The sequence below is a fragment of the Sturnus vulgaris genome, chromosome 5 (assembly GCF_052056855.1).
Source record: "Sturnus vulgaris isolate bStuVul1 chromosome 5, bStuVul1.hap1, whole genome shotgun sequence".
NCBI classification, from domain to species: Eukaryota; Metazoa; Chordata; class Aves; order Passeriformes; family Sturnidae; genus Sturnus; species Sturnus vulgaris.
Genome location: NC_142247.1, coordinates 74,525,741 through 74,540,166, shown reverse-complemented (window position 1 = coordinate 74,540,166; position 14,426 = coordinate 74,525,741). Strand labels below are relative to the sequence as shown.

The 14,426-nt window shown below is 47.9% G+C and overlaps 2 long non-coding RNA genes across 5 annotated transcripts; one reads left to right on the top strand and one right to left on the bottom strand.

Moving 5' to 3' along the window:
- Positions 1 to 4,116: 4,116 nt before the first annotated feature.
- On the top strand, positions 4,117 to 6,799 carry LOC148223816 (uncharacterized). Of its 4 annotated transcripts, none has more exons than XR_015804132.1 (3): positions 4,117 to 4,243; positions 5,345 to 5,512; positions 5,830 to 6,799. It is a non-coding gene; the product is annotated as an uncharacterized LOC148223816 (long non-coding RNA). The 4 variants fall into 4 exon arrangements; XR_015804133.1 differs by having other exon boundaries at positions 4,138 to 4,395; XR_015804134.1 differs by having other exon boundaries at positions 4,138 to 5,101.
- On the bottom strand, positions 6,450 to 8,200 carry LOC148223815 (uncharacterized). The gene is made up of 4 exons (XR_015804136.1): positions 7,903 to 8,200; positions 7,142 to 7,240; positions 6,689 to 6,756; positions 6,450 to 6,583 (listed from the first exon to the last, which is right to left on the bottom strand). It is a non-coding gene; the product is annotated as an uncharacterized LOC148223815 (long non-coding RNA).
- Positions 8,201 to 14,426: the final 6,226 nt, after the last annotated feature.

Sequence of the window (14,426 nt, the reverse complement as noted above, 5' to 3'; positions counted from 1 at the left end):
TGGATTTTTTCCTCATTTTTCCCCATTTCTCACTGATTTTTTCCCCCATTTATCACTCCTTTTTCCCCATTTTTCCCCATTTCTCACTGATTTTTTCCGCCATTTTTCATTGATTTTTTCCGCCATTTTTCATGGATGTTTCCCCCAATTTTCATGGATATTTCCTGATTTTCCCCCCCATTTCTCACTGATATTTGCCCCCATTTCTCTCTGAATTATTCCCCCCATTTTTCATGCATTTTCCCGCCCATTAATCACTGATTTTTTCCCCATTTCTCTCTGATTTTTCCATCATTTTTCATGGTTTTTCCCCCCCATTTCTCACTGATTTTACCCCCTTTCTCACTGATTTTATTAATGTTTGTATTTCTATTTCTATTTCTATTTCTATTTCTATTTCTATTTCTATTTATTATTATTGTTTTGCATGTTTATGTTTATGTTTATGTTTATGTTTATGTTTATGTTTATATCTATGCAGGTTAACGTTTGTGCATGTTTATGTCTATGTTTATATTTATGCATATTTATTTTTATGCCGGCGAACGCGGGCAGGCGTTTTATGTAAACGCCTATCCGCCGGGGTCCTAGAGAGGCCGCCATCTTGAGCGTGTCGGGACTCTCAAAATGGCGCCTCGGGCGGCACCCCGGCTGACCTGCCAAAAATGGCGGCAGAAAGGGCGGGAAAAAATCAGGACCCCGGTGTGTAGGCATAAGATGCCTGATTACATCGCCGACGCCGATCCGCTCGCCGACAATTTTCCCGGATGTTTCAGAGCGTGCCGACAACGGCCGCGCGGTCCGCGGTGCCGCGGGCGTGAGGGCGCCGGCGGGCGCGGACAGGCGTTTTATGTAAACGCCCATCCGCCGGGGTCCTAGAGAGGCCGCCATCTTGAGTGTGTCGGGACTCTCAAAATGGCGGCTCGGGCGGCACCCCGGCTGACCTGCCAAAAATGGCGGCAGAAAGGGCGGGAAAAAATCAGGACCCCGGTGTGTAGGCATAAGATGCCTGATTACATCGCCGACGCCGATCCGCTCGCCGACAATTTTCCCGGACGTGTCAGAGCGTGCCGACAACGGCCGCGCGGTCCGCGGTGCCGCGGGCGTGAGGGCGCCGGCGGGCGCGGACAGGCGTTTTATGTAAACGCCCATCCGCCGGGGTCCTAGAGAGGCCGCCATCTTGAGTGTGTCGGGACTCTCAAAATGGCGGCTCGGGAGGCACTCCGGCTGACCTGCCAAAAATGGCGGCAGAAAGGGCGGGAAAAAATCAGGACCCCGGTGTGTAGGCATAAGATGCCTGATTACATCGCCGACGCCGATCCGCTCGCCGCCAATTTTCCCGGACGTGTCAGAGCGTGCCGACAACGGCCGCGCGGTCCCCGGTGCCGCGGGCGTGAGGGCGCCGGCGAGCGCGGACAGGCGTTTTATGTAGACGCCTATCCGCCGGGGTCCTAGAGAGGCCGCCATCTTGAGCGCTGCCGCACGGCTGGGTCCCGGCCCGCGGGCCCTTCCGCCATCCTGAGAGGGGCACGGTGCAGTACCCGCCTGTGTCCACACGACGGCAGCACTGCCGCCCAACTCAGCCCGGCACTGCCGCCCTGTCAGGGACAGCCAGAGAAGGGAGAGAGTTCCAAGCACCAGAGTCCCCACCCGTCATAAAATCCTCTCAATGAACGCCCCAAAAAAACCCCGACCCAAACTAAAAATGCCCTGCCTCTGACCAAATGAAAAAAAAACCTTTTATATATATAAATCATCTATTTTTTAATATTTAATTTCTAGTCATAATCTAGACATATTTCATATATTCAATTTAATTGCTATTCTATTTATCATATATACAATATTATTTTATTATTCATTATATACATAGATTTATATTACTAATGTTATTTCTATTTTATCTATATCCATCTATATTTGGAGGTTCATAGTTTTTAATATTATTTCTTTAAAAGCTCTGCCTCTAACCAAATAGAAACAAAAAACTCGATTATTTTAAATTCTATTTGAATATATTTTTCTATTTAGTTTTCATATTTATATCTGTAGATTTATATGTCTATATTGTGTATTCTATATTTATATACTATTTAATGTAGTTTTTACTAGTATATTAATATACTAGATGCTATTTACATTCTATTATAACATACTATTTAATATAACATATTAAAATCGATAAATTATTTCTATTACATACTACATACATGTATTTTATATTTATATTTTTTTCTATATATTTATACTTACATATATATATGCATATATAGTTATAATAATTTTATGTCAGTATCTATTTTTGCATATTTGTATATTTTTGCCTATATTATTTTCAAAAAACCCTCCTCTAACCAAATAAAAACCAATAAAACATTCCTTTTAAAGTCTGAATATTTATATATTTCTATTTTCATAACATAATATAATGTAATGTAATATATTTATATATTGGTTTCTTATATTTGCTTCTATATTTTTATTCTTTATCTTTTCTATTTACAGTATCTATAAAAAAACCCTACCTCTATCCAAACACAAGCCAATAAAACATTCCTTTTAGACTATATTTAGCTATTTTTTAAGGTTCTGTTTTTCATGCATTCTACACCCACCCCTCCCTCTCAATGTTCTGGCACCCACCATGACCCCCCTCCATGCCCGACTCACCTGCTCCTCCAGCGCAGCCCGGCTCCCTCTCCCAGGGACCTTGGGGTGCCCCAAACCACGTCGGAGCCCCCCTCAGCCTTTTTTCCTCACCCCAAAGAAGGCACAGAACGACTCCTTTAATGAAGTTGTTTTAACAATTGTAAGGCTAGAGCTTTTGGTATCCACTGCTTGCCATCCCTTGTAAACCAATTTTTTTCTTCTTTCTTCTGCAGCTTAATAAACCTCTTTTTTTCCCCATAGTTTTCCAAATGCATGTATTACCGCATATGCATATTTAGAATCAGTAAATATATTTAATGTCTTGTCCTGCTATAATTCACAGGCTCTCACAAGCGTGTGCAGCTCTGCTGTCTGAGCTGACCAGGTGGCTGGTAACCTCCCCCCTTCCTTTAATTGCTTTCCATTCACGATAGAGTATCCTGTAAATCATGAAGAATGGGGGGAAAAATCAGTGAGAAATGGGGAAAAAAATCCCTGAAGAATGGGGGGAAAAATCAGTGAGAAATGGGGAAAAGTGGGGAAAAAATCCGTGAGAAATGGGTGGGGAAATTCCATGAAAAATGGCGAAAGAAATCAGTGAGAAATGGGGAAAAATGGGTAAAAAATCAGTGCGAAATGGGGGGGGGGGAAATCAATGAGAAATCGGGGAAAAACATAAGTAAGAAACGGGGGGGAAAAGTCCATGAAAAATGGGGAAAAATCAGTGGGAAATGGGGATAAATCTGGAAAAAATCCATGAAAAATGGGGGAAAATATCAGTGAGAAATGGGGGAAAATGGGGAAAAAGTCAGTGAGAAATGGGGAAAAATCAGTGAAAAACGGGGGCAAAACTCCATGAAGAATGGGGAAAAAAATCAGTGAGAAATGGGGAAAAAAATCCCTGAAAAATGGGGGAAAATATCAGTGAGAAATGGGAAAAAATGGGGAAAAAAATCATTGATAAATCGGGGGAAAAATCAGTGTGAAAGGGGGGGAAAAATCGGGATCGGGGACGTGGACCGGGACTGGGATCGGGGACCGGGACGGGGAAATGGGACAGGGACCGGGATCGCGGACGGGGACCTGGGACAGGGACCGGAACCGGGATCGGGGACTGGAGACAGGGACCGGGACCGGGATTGGGGACTGGGACCAGGACCGTGATCGGGTTCCGGGACGGGGAACTGGGACTGGGACCAGGATCGGGGACCGGAACCGGGGACTGGGACCGGGACCAGGACTGGGGACGGGGACTGGGGACAGTGACCGGGACTGCAATCGGCACCGCCCCCCGAACCGCTCCCGGAACCGCTCCCCGGGCTACCCCGGCACGGCGACCGGGAACGCCCCCGGCACCGCCCCGGCACCGCCCCCGGTGCCGCCCCCGGCACTGCCCCGGCACCGCCCCGGGTAGCGCCCCCGGCACCGCCCCCGGGGCGGGCCGCCGAACGCACGCGATGACGCGCGGGGGGCGGGACGGCGCGGGGCGGTGACGCGCTTCATGCCAGGAGCAGGGCCCGGGTGCGACGAAGACGGGAGCGGGCCGACCCGATACCGCGCGGGGCCGCGGGCCCGGCGGAGCCCGGCCCGCTGGGTAGGGGCCGCCAATGGCACCGGGGCTTCTGCTTCGGCTTCTGTCCGTGTCGGCGGGGAGGCCCCAGCCAGCGGTGCCCCTCTCCCTCGGCGACACGGGCGTGGAACTCGGCATCGGGCGCTGCATCGCCGCGGACAGCAAGGGGCGCACGGGTACCGATACTGCCATGGGGCCCGGCGCTGCTCTCCTGCTCCGCCGCCAGGCGGCGCTGCGCTGCCGTCCTGCCGCGCCTCCGGGCACGCTCGGTTTCCTCGGGACCCCGGGCCCCGCCTGTCCCGCCGCTGCGGAGGCGGGGGATGCTTTATGGGACTGCCCGAGCTGGCAGTGCCGGGTCTGGGGCGTTGGGGCGCGCCTTGGGGGGCTGCGGGTGCGCTCGTTTCCTCTTCTGCATGGCCTTCTGTGTGAGCATCTCTCGTTGCGACTGCTCTTGGAGAGTCAAACCCCTCCTCCTAAGTGGTCTCAGGAGCCTGGCAGGGTGAGTTTTGTTTCACAGGGGAAAGGGCCACTGGTCGTGTCCAGAGACCTGTGCACCCAGCCAGGTTTCTGCCTGATAAAATTCCAAATGGATGAGGATTTCTCCCAGCCCCAAGCTGCCCCCACCTGTAACCCTGGCTGCCTTTGGGGTGCCCAAAGCCTCCTCTGTGCAGATCTCAGGAACCTGGGAGGGGTGAACAATGTTGCACAGGGAAAAACCCCACAGATTTTATCTCCGGGCCTGGGGCCAGGAGCAGGCATTTGCGTGCTATAATTCCAGAAGGAGCACGGTGTCTCCCAGACCCAAGCCGCATCCAGCTGTGACCCAGCTGCTCTTGGAGTGCCAAAAGCCTCCTCGTAGCTGATCTCAGGAACCCTGGAAGGGTGAGTTTGGTTTCACAGGGAAAAGGCCTCCGTTTGTGTCCAGAGATCAAATAAGGGACTCTGCTTTTCCTCTAGTTCTCCTTCCTGTTTTCACCTGGGCTACAAGGATGGGCATGGCCTGTATTTCTCATATCAAAGTGATGTTACTAAATTTGTCCAGAAGTTCTGATTGTTATTTTTATTAGTAGTAGTAATTTTCTGATAGAAAACACTCTCATTTTGCCTTTCCCACGTTGTTTCCAGGTGCTGCCCAGGATGGACATCTGTGGTCTCAGACAGTGATTCCCGAGGAGCAAGGAAAGCCTTTTCCTCACCTGCACAGTTCAGGTGGATGGGACAGAATTGGTGTGGCCTGACAAGGCAGGAAAAGCTGTCTGTGTTCTGGAGTGCCTTGAAAGCTTTCTCCGTCAGGTTTGGAAGGGGTTTCTCTTTGGGATTTCTTGTGATGCAGCACCACGGGTATCCCTTTGTGCCAAGTCCAGTGCTAAAGGATTGAAGAACTGACAAGTGGGGTCTGGGATGAAAATGCCGCTAATAAAATTAAGCAAAGAATACAATAAGAGAAATGAGCATCCTTTTAATAGTTAGGAATGAAAATGCTGGAAAAGGGCACTCTGAATTGGTGTCACTTGTCATGGATAAAACCCCAGAGTGAGGAATCAGAGCAGAAGTTGAGAGCTGGAATCCTTCTGCAGTCGACTTAATTTTCTTTTCCTCCTCTCTTTCAGGACAGGAAGAATCACGACTCTCCTGGCATCTTTGCCAAGAGCTGTGGTGTTTGATCAGCCAAAGCCCAGAGGCTTCAGCACCAGAGGTCTGAGCCTGGAGGGCTCCTGGTGCTGCCCGTGCTGTGGGCTATGTCAGAGGATGCAGGGTTCCTCTTTGCCTCCCTGCTGGGATTAACTGCCATGGGAATGTGGGATCTGGGTGAAACTCCAGCTCTCCTGGTGTTCAGGGGAGCAAGGTCTGAGGGACTCCTCTCTGGGGATGTGCGGTGAAGGACTGAATAGTGTGGAAGGAGAGTATTTATAAACTGTATCACTGTTTCTCCCAAAATTGGGGTGGAGCACTGATGGGGGCGGTTGGGTTTGGTCTGGGCCTGTTATTCTTTGTGCAATTTTTAAATTCTCTTGTATGATTTACTGTCCGGTATCTTTCTAACAAAAGCTGACATAAATTTAGATTAAGGATTAGAACTTGGCTCCATTCATTGCAAACATTTGACAAGGCTGGAGGACTGGGGTGGTGACTGCTCTCAGGAAAGGTTACTTATTAATACTGTGTCAGATTTCCCGCAGTGACTGTCAGGCCTGCATGGCTGTGAGTTCGTGCTCTTCTCACTGGGGAAATAAGTTCAGCAAAATTAGAAATGTTAGAAAAATCCAGCCAAAAATTCCACCTCTGTACCCCCTAAGTTTTCCCAGTTTTTCCCAGCTAGGAGCTGCACAGAAGTCAGGCAGGGGAAGTGACAACAGGGAACAGCTGAAAAATTCAAAGGCACAAAGAGGAAAGGGGAAAGGTTTCAGAAAACAATTCTATGGTCTAAGAATAATTTCTGATTCCCTACTGAGAAGAACACGAACTCACAGCCATTCAGGCCTGACAGTCCCCTGCAGTGAGAGCTCAGCACACATCCACAGAGGCAAGTCCAGCATCTTAAATGAAAAAATAAAAATAAAAACCAGGAGAAAAAGGTGATTTCTTTTGCTTCAGAGTTATTTCAAGTTCTTAAAGCCCAAGCAACATTTGCTCTTGATTTTGGTTGGGTGAATCATGAGCAGTGGGCACGGGTCATGCCATTCATTGAGCAGAAAACCCGGGGTCATTTAGAGGGGACACAAGAACTGTTTGTGTAGCGACCTCGGGCTGCAGAGGGGCAGGAGAAAGGCCAAGGGAGCTCCCTGGGGCCACCAGGGCCTGTGGGGAACAGAATGGACGCTTGGATGACCAGTGGAGGTGAGGAGTGGATCTGAGTTCATCTACAGGGAAATAAGGAGGGGATACTCTGGAGTGAAAAGCTGAGGTGATGAGTTCACCCACCTGGGCACGAGTTGTGTTTGCACAAAGTGGGACCAGAGGTGAAGGTCAATCCAAAGTCGATCCTGCTTGACCTCTGAATTCCAGGATAAGTTTTACAAGCTGCCAAATGAGGGAGTAAAAATACACAAAAATGAAACCGAGAGCATTCATGAGGTTCCTGGGAGTCCATTACACTGTTGTCATAGAATTCTTAATGAGTTTTGAGCTTTTAATGACAACAATTCAGTACTTTCTTTGGATTATTCACTGTGTAGGATTTGGGGTTTATCTGGATTTTAAAGGCGTCGTGGTGGCCCTGACACTGCTCAGGAGCTGGTAGGAAAAGCAGGGTCAGAGCTCCTGGCAGGCACAGGGTGTTTTTCCCAGAGTGGACTGTGGAGGAATTGTTTGGGCCTTGGATTGTCCCTCTGGGTGATGCCAGTTGCTGTGATTTGTGTAATTCCATACATTTAACTCCCAATACTTCCCAGCCCAGGAGCTTGAGCTGACAGGGCAGCACACAGATTGTTCTCTGTGCTGTGCCCCGATTTGGGGTTGGCTGTCAGCTTTGCTAGCTCCCGTGAATTATGCCCATAGCCCCGAATTCCCTGCTCAATTCCCACTGCCATAACCTCACAGCGCCTCATGGAGTGGGGATATACTGTGGCAGGAAGCTCAGCAGCATCGGCACAGGGACAGGTGTATATTCCAAAGAATTTGCTGTTTCAAACCCTCATCCCCCAGCCCCGCCGATGTCCCTGGGGGGCACTTGACAGAGTTACCTGGATTTCAGCTGATTTCACCCCCCCGAGCTCGGGCTCCAGGTGATCTTTTCAAGCAGGAGAAGGCAGGGGCCGGAGGCGCTCGTGGCCCGTGCCGAGGCAGTCCCTGGGGCCACGAGAGGACATCTCTCCCTGCAGAATTTCAGTTCTTTCCAGAGCCTCAGCAGTGACAGAGGACAAAGAGGAAGATGAGGAGGAGGAAGAAGGGGGAGAGGGTTTGAGAGGAGGGGAAGCCCAAATCCGTGCTGTGTGCGGAGCTCCGACAGCACGCTGCAGCCCGCAGCTCAGTGTGAGCACGGGGCAGAGGAGGCGATTTCTGGGCATTCAATCACCCTGAGGCGGGCCCGGCACCGCCCCTGCAGCACCGTCCCCAGCACAGCTCGGTACCGCTCCGGGATCACCCGGCCCCGCCCCCGGTGCCGCCCGGGACCACTGGGGACCGCCCCTAAAGCACCGCCCCGGCCCCGCCCGGTCCCGTCCCCGGGACCTCCGTGCCCCGCCTCGCCAAGCCCCGGCTCCGCCCCGAGCCTGCCCGGGCTGCGCCGGCACCATCGCTGGCGGCCCCGCCCCTCTTCCCCGGGCCGAAGCGGGCTGAAGGAGATGTCCGCACGATTGGAAACGCCGCCGAAAATCGCACCCGTGGGATCGGTGTCGGCGTCGTGCGCAGGCATCCCACTAGAGCGAGCGGGCTCCTTGCTGTGCCACCCTCCTTTTGCAGCCAGAGTTAGAAGGTCGGGGAGCGACACCCGAGCCGCCATCTTGGGAGAGGCAGGCGCGCAGTACCGCGCTCTGCCCACAGGGTGGCGCTTGGGAGACAGGCAAGGGATGGAATCAAGGAGTGTCCCAATCCTTGAGGAAATCGCCCTGAATGAACGCCCCAAAAAACCCCGACCAGAACTGAGAAACCTCCTGCCTCTGTATGAGTGCAAAGGGTGTGCAAGGAGTGTGCAAATAGCGTGCATTAGCAATCGATCGGCAGGCATTGGAAAGCGATCGCCGATCTAATCGATCAGCAGGCGCGATCGATCGATCGCCGAGCTAATCGATCGGCAGGCATTAGCAATCGATCGCCGATCTAATCGATCGGCAGGCATTAGCAATCGATCGCCGATCTAATCGATCGGCAGGCGCGATCGATCGATCGCCGAGCTAATCGATCGGCAGGCATTAGCAATCGATCGCCGATCTAATCGATCGGCAGGCATTACCAATCGATCGCCGATCTAATCGATCGGCAGGCATTAGCAATCGATCGCCGATCTAATCGATCGGCGGGCATTAGCAATCGATCGCCGATCTAATCGATCGGCAGGCGCGATCAATCGATCGCCGATCTAATCGATCGGCAGGCATTAGCAATCGATCGCCGATCTAATCGATCGGCAGGCGCGATCAATCGATCGCCGATCTAATCGATCGGTAGGCATTACCAATCGATCGCCGATCTAATCGATCGGCAGGCATTAGCAATCGATCGCCGATCTAATCAATCGGCAGGCATTACCAATCGATCGCCGATCTAATCGATCGGCAGGCATTACCAATCGATCGCCGATCTAATCGATCGGCAGGCATTAGCAATCGAACGCCGATATAATCGATTGGCGGGCATTAGCAATCGATCGCCGATATAATCGATCGGTAGTCGTGATCAATCGATCGCTGATCTAATCGATCGGCACGCATTAGCTATCGATCGCCGATCTGATTTTTCCCGCCATTTTTCATGGATTTTTTCCCCCATTTCTTACTGATTTTTCCCCAATTTTTCATGCATTTTTTCCCGCAATTTTCGTGGATTTTTTCCCATATTTTCCCCATTTCTCACTGATTTTTTCCCCCCATTTCTCAATGATTTGTTTCCCCAATTTATCAAAGATTTTTTTTCCCCATTTCACCATGATGTTTCCCCCATTTCTCACTGATTTTTTCCCCCATTTCTCACTGATTTTTTCCCCCCATTTTTCCATGGATATTTCCCGATTTTCCCCCCCATTGCTCACTGATTTTTGCCCCCATTTCTCTCTGAATTTTCCCCCCATTTTCCATGCATTTTTCCCCCCATTAATCACTGATTTTTTTTCCCCATTTATCACTGATATTTGCCCCCATTTCTCTCTGAATTTTTCCTTCCATTTTTCATGCATTTTTCCGCCCATTAATCACTGATTTTCTCCCCATTTATCACTGATTATTGCCCCCATTTTTCACTTATTTTTTCCCCACAGCATCGGCCACCACAGCACGAGCAACAACAGCTCGCTCTGTTCCCGCCATTGCCCATGGATTGTTTGCCTGTTTTCCATGGATTTTTTTCCCCATTTCTCACTGATTTCCCCCCCCCCCCCATTTCTCACTGAATATTCCCCCATTTTTCATCGACTTTTCCCCCATTTACCACTGATTTTTCCCCCATTTCTCGCTGATTTTGTCCCAAATTTTCCCCCATTTCTCATTGATTTTTTTCCCTGTTTCTCACTGATTTTTCCCCCATTTCTTAATGACTTTTCCCGCCATTCGTCACGGATTTTTTCCCCCATTTCTCAATTATTTTTTCCCCCACTTTTCCCCGTTTCTCACTGATTTATTCCCCCATTTTTCATGGATTTTTTTTCCCCCATTTCTCACTGATTTTTTTCCCCATTTTTCAAAGATTCCCCCCCCGTTTTTCACTGATTTTTCTCCATTTCTCACTGATTTTCCCACCATTTTTCATGTGGTTTTTTTCCATTTCTCACTGATGTTTTACCCCATTCTTATTCCCATTCTCATAGCTCTATTTTATATTTATACATATTCTTATATTTGCATTATTTCTGTTATACACTAGATTTTTCATAGATATTTGCTACTTAGATTTCATTATATTTTACATGTATACCAATCTATTTCTATTCTTTATATTTTATTTTTATATTAGCTATAAAAACCGTGCCTCTACCCAAATAAAAAGCATTTAAACATTCCTTTTAGACTATATTTAGGTATTTTTTATGGTTCTGTTTTTCATGCATTCTACACCCACCCCTCCCTCTCAATGTTCTGGCACCCACCATGACACCCCCCCCCCCCCCCCCCCCATGCCCGACTCACCTGCTCCTCCAGCGCAGCCCGGCTCCCTTTCCCAGGGACCTTGGGGTGCCCCAAACCACGTCGGAGCCCCCAGTCTCCACACCCTCCCCCTCCGTAGGGAACGGGAATGGGATGGGGAGCACACAGGACAAGAAAGGAACACACAAGACACACTGGACAGAGAGAAGAAAAGGGCTGGAAGCTGGATATGAGGATGAAAGTGGAGCAGCAACAAACCTCAGGACTCTTGACTAGAGAGTGTGGCTGCTGAACGTCTCAAAAAAAAACCCCAGCTCCAACACAACATGCTGTGCTCACGGCTCGGCCTGGGACTCGTCAGTGAACATCTCTCTCTTGCCAGGGCCATAAAGCCCCCGAGAAAACACGAGGTGAGGTTGATGTGCTCCGGCTTTGCTCCTGCTCAGCCCTAACCCCAGCCCCTGCTGCCAGTGAGCACCCTGATCTCTGAACCTCTTCTCAGCTTCTTTGTACGCTTCCAAATTCCTTCCTCTTTCTTCAAGCTTCATCTGTTTCCTGGCATTGGGAGAATGACAAGTGTTTAGCACAGCGCAATGAATACAACAGTCTCATTTTCAGAAGACACAACTGAACGAGAACCGACAGCAGCACTGCTTCGAGACAATCTGGGCACACGTTTCCCTTCCAGCAATCTGAGCGTTCTTTTGTGTCACGCCTGAAATTCTGAAAATGGTTTTTTGAGAAAAATTATCCATAACTAGAAAACAATCAAACCAAATAAATAGAACCCCTATGATATAATAACAGCCCATATACTACAACACTCCAATTCTAATATTAATAAGAAAACAGAAATTAGCTACACAGCATTACCTCAAACAAACACTACATACTGGCAAGAATCAAAGCCACCACAAAATAATTCAAAAACTACCCTATGCCTTATGCTACAGGCTAGAACGCCATCGGCAAACCTTATCAAGGTATCCTTTAAAAACAACGCCCCACCAAAAACAAAAACAACACAAAACGCCATTCAAGAACTCCCTTATCAACACCTGAATGAAAAAACATGGCATTAGATAAATAGACCATAGCCCTTATCATACACCATCTACAAACAAAATAAAGCTATACCATACATCCTCGAAAACCACCTTCAAAGCACGACATTAGAAAAAAAAACTTTCCAGAATTAAAAGCTGTATCTAACAAAAGCCGTCTGATAAAATTAACAACCAAGCCCCCACCATCAGAGCTGCCCCTACTAAACTCCCCATCGTACATATGAAAAATCAGTTTTAAAAACCTACTTCAATTCATTCTGCCTCAAATACAAAGCCATCCAGAAAGTTACCTTCACTCAAAAACAAAAGCGCACGTAGTAAATAACATTAAAAAATAAATCAGCACACTACACACCACAAGCATAAAATATTGAATTAAAACCAAAAATACCCCTATTCATTAAAGAGCCCAGCCGCAAGCTATATTTAACTATAACTTCGTGCAAACGTACACATATCATTAAAATAGATTTCTTTCAGAATACAACTGATGATCTAAAATAGTAAAATGTCCGAGAACGATATTATAATAGGATATCCTCGATCATCCTCCCGCAAATTCTCTCCACTGTATTGTCCGACACACACCGGAAAAAAAATCCAGTTTTTACTTTTTTCAGCTAACTTCTCATTTATTAGCTGAGAGGAATGTTGAATTTGTCTTTACAAATGAGCTGTGGATCAGCCTGTAGATAAGGCTAGCACTGAGAGATAAAAGAAACAATGGGATGGATTCCACTGATTGATGAATGGAAAGAGATAGTTGCCTTTACAAACAAACTGCAGGGCTGCTGATAAATGAAATTGGATATCGAAAGATGAAAGAAGCAACGGGGGGAAGCTATGAATTCTATAAGAATTAAAAATTAAAAGGGAGGGTTATACATTAGAGGGGAATTTCAGGTATCAGGCGTTCCGGGAAGTCTGTGCCTCTCAAGTACCTCAGCCAATGGGAAAAGAGAGAGGGAAATGCGGCCGGGAAAATAGGATAAAAAGGAGGCTGCGTCCTCCAAAAATTTGAGAGATCCCAGGGGAATGTCCCATGGCCTCTCCCTTTATTCGAATAAAGCAAAAAGGACTCCTCTGTTTCCTTTTTGGACATAAACCGCTGGTGTTTGTGGATTAATTTTCCTGACATTTAGCAACATATTGTTAAAAAAAAAAAAAAAAAAAAGTGATCCAGAAGAGGGCAACATTGACAGCCATTCCAAGACAGGATGAACAAATGCTTTCACATTGACAGAGGATGCTGCGATGTTCTGAGAACAGAAGATAGAATAAAATAAAGGAAGGTGATGTTACAAGACAGAAAAGGGTAAAATAAAAGGAGTACCTGAGACTGGGGGGCGGGGGGGAAGAAAATGGGGAAATATTAATTGCTACACACTAGGTACAAATGCTTTTTACAAGTAATTTATGAGAAGCAAGCTAAAAGCGTCTTACTGCTGCTAGTGATATCATGCTCCAAGCTCTGCTAATAATTCCTATTTCTAGCAATAGTTAAATTGAACTCACTACATTCCAACTATTTTTCTGCTTGTTTAGATGGCAGATCCGTTTGGAACACACCTTCGTATAGCAAATTCTATGCCCAGGTAGGGACCTCTCAGTTCTTCCATAAAACATTTTCTTCTGCATTATGGCAAGCCTTTGTTTTAGCTTGACAGCTTTCTTGAAACTTAAATTTACGCATGTATCCAAAGACATTTGCAATTCCAGAAATCGGTAGGCACATAATATGGAAAGTAAATAACATTCTCGAGAGGGAGTTGCTTTCTTACTGAGGGGATGAAAAGCAAGGCTAGAGCTAGTAGAACTACCCAAGAAATTGGACTTAACGCAGCTTTTACAAGGCTCAAAGTAGCCATACCGAGATGTTTGAGCTAAAAGCCCCAGTTACCAGACTTACAGGCCTAATAGTTATCACCACACCACATTCCCTGGTTGCAGTATTTTTAACAGCAGTGCAGAACGCTACTGAAAATTATTTTTAGGTTGAATTGTTCTCTCCCCTCACTGCCTGTGTAGCTGTTAGAGGCTTCCAGGAGGCTGGGGAAGCAGACTGCTGGTTTCACTTCCAGACAGGTCACTTCCGTGGTCTGCTGGAGGGCACTTTGAAGCCCGTGTCCTTTTCTTGCTCTATTGTATCTGACAACTTTCCTCCCCCACGTCTGTTTTTTAGCGGGCAGCATTTTTGGAGGGCCAGTCAAAGACCTCAGGCTCCGAGAGAATTCGTCTGCTTTGCTCTGTTTATGTGTGCAACAGATGGGAGCAGCAACTAAGTCAAGTAGTAACTTCTGAGCTGCCCAGTTATCAGTAAACCAAAATATTCTTTTGTGACTCTCGCCAGACGAACATATCATCCTATCCGAGTCACACACTGCCCCTCTGGCATTTTCCAGTCAG